Source organism: Chrysochloris asiatica, unplaced genomic scaffold, assembly GCF_000296735.1.
Source record: "Chrysochloris asiatica unplaced genomic scaffold, ChrAsi1.0 scaffold00204, whole genome shotgun sequence".
Classification (NCBI taxonomy): Eukaryota; Metazoa; Chordata; class Mammalia; order Afrosoricida; family Chrysochloridae; genus Chrysochloris; species Chrysochloris asiatica.
In genome coordinates this window covers 1,728,459-1,730,760 of record NW_006408722.1, presented here as the reverse complement: position 1 = coordinate 1,730,760, position 2,302 = coordinate 1,728,459, and the positions used below count along the sequence as shown (strand labels likewise).

The 2,302-nt window shown below is 33.8% G+C and overlaps 1 protein-coding gene across 1 annotated transcript in view; it reads left to right on the top strand.

Annotated features, from left to right (window-relative positions):
- Window positions 1-2,302, top strand: part of NETO2 (neuropilin (NRP) and tolloid (TLL)-like 2) — a 171,824-nt gene that overhangs the window by 69,955 nt on the left and 99,567 nt on the right. The gene's annotated exons all lie outside the window — the stretch shown is intronic.

Here is a 2,302-nt window from a genome sequence, read left to right as displayed (position 1 = left end):
TTTTTATTATCTCAGGCAGTCTATATATGGTAAACCAACCAAGAAACTTACTCCATGAAGTGAAAAAAATGAAATCATCATCGTCTATTGCTTGGTGTTAATAAATAAATTACCAGTTACATAGCTTTTGAGGGGGCAGAATGGTTGTGTTGAGCCAGACTCTCAGGCTGCCTTTTAGTTTCAGCTATAGGAAGACTGCTCTTGATTAATACAGTTCTATAAATACTTTGATCCACAGTAAACGTAAAGATTTTCTTTACATGTAAACTTATTTTTCTCTAAATTTGTTTTGCTAGCCAGTAATTTTATATGTTATCAGGAGGGACTAGTACCTGGAGAAGGGCATCAGGCCTTTAAAGTAGGGTCAGTGAAAAAAGGAAGACTTTCAATGAGCTGGATTAACAATGGGCTTAAACATGCCCCCAGTGGTGAGGAGGACACAGGATTGGGCAGTGTTTCTTTCTGTTGTACATAGGGTTACCATGAGTCAGAACAGACTTGATGGCTGCTAACAATTTTACCATTTCAGTTATTATATAAATACAAGTGGTCAATGTTGTTGTTGTTAAGTGCCGTCGAGTCGGTTCCGACCCATAGCGACCCTGTACAGGGTTTCTGAGGGTGTAAATCTTTACGGGAGTAGAAAGCCTCATCTTTCTCCCGCGGAGCGGCTGGTAGTTTCGAACCGCTGACCTTAAGGTTCGCAGCCCAATTCGTAACCACTACGCTACCAGAGCTCCTTTACACCATACATATTTCAGTAGAGACATTTATTTGTTCTTGAATTTATCATATTATAGTTATTGGTCCTGATGTGGCACTATAGGATAAGCACTATACTGCTAACCACAAGGTCAACAGTTCAGACCCACTTTTTGTTCCTTAGAAGTTATAAGGTCACTATGGGTCAGAACCGACTTGGCAGCACTTATCAACTACATTGTGATAAATATCAGTTAAGACCCAGAGTTCTATTTCATCTATCATCTGATTTTTTTCTTGACTAATTTCTATCATGCTACCCAGCTGCTTCTCGGGAACCGTATACAGGGTCGCTATGGGTCGAAATCGACTTGACAGCACTTAACAACAACAACCACCTTTTTAATGACTGGATTCGTAGTCTTTATTTTCTGTGAGAAGTCGATATGATTTATAACCTTTTACTCATATTTTGTCATAGTTATAATACACTGGAAATTTTCACACAACATTGCCATTTGTAACTAGAGGCTTGAGAAAGATAAAAACTTTGAACAAGCTTCTAAGTTTTCAAAATTTGATCACATCTACTGACAGCCCGTTGATTCCAGTTAGCAAAAAGTCAATCAGTTCGCTTGAAGGGAGGTTTATAAGGATGTTTATTTGTAGTGTTACCATCTTCAGATCCGTGTTGCATGTTAAGTTTTGTAAAAAAAAAAAAAAAAAGATAAATTCCTTTGTGTTGGTTTACCTCATGGCATATGGTAACCAAGGTTTATTTGAGAGCTCAAGGTAAATTCCTAGGAAACTGTATAAGCCTTTAGATTGCTTCTTACTTGAGAAGACATTTTTCTAGCTATTATCAAGAACAACTTTTTTTTAAATGGCATTTTTGATCTTGTTTTTTTATGGTATATAAAGATAATTTATAAACATAATACAAAAACTCATTGTGTTTTTTTAGACTTTTGATATTATTTGATACCTTGCAAACTTTATTAAATCAAGATTAAAGGCCTACATGACAAATTTCTTTCATTGTTCCCATTAGCAGCTTTGAATAAAATAATGCTGTGATGGAACTGTATGTATACTATAATTTATTGTAAAGACCGTGGGAATGTGTACATAAGCGTTTCTGTTTCCTTTTATTACTATATTTTGTTTGTGATAAAATTTTCACTGTGTAATATTTATTGTTCTAAATCACAACCCAAGTCCTATATTAATGTATACATTGTTACATGATCCTTAAGTCACATTATTTATAACACTCAGATTTGGATCCTAAGATACGTGTGGCAGAGAATTTATGCTTAGAATTGTCACTGATTTAGACATTCCATTTAAAAGAAGTAAATCATGGTTTTCTATATTTTTTATAGTATTCTGTATGAGTTTCACTGGATTTTATTAATCTTTGAAGTATCACGTAGACATGTTCTCTCAGATTAGTGAAAAATATGTGACCTTAAATATATATATATATAAAATACTCTCTCAAAATGTATTACATCACAATTTTTTTATTTTTTATAATATCCAGGAAATATGAAAACGTGTGTGTAGTATATCTATGACTTAAAGTTTAAAAAAAAAA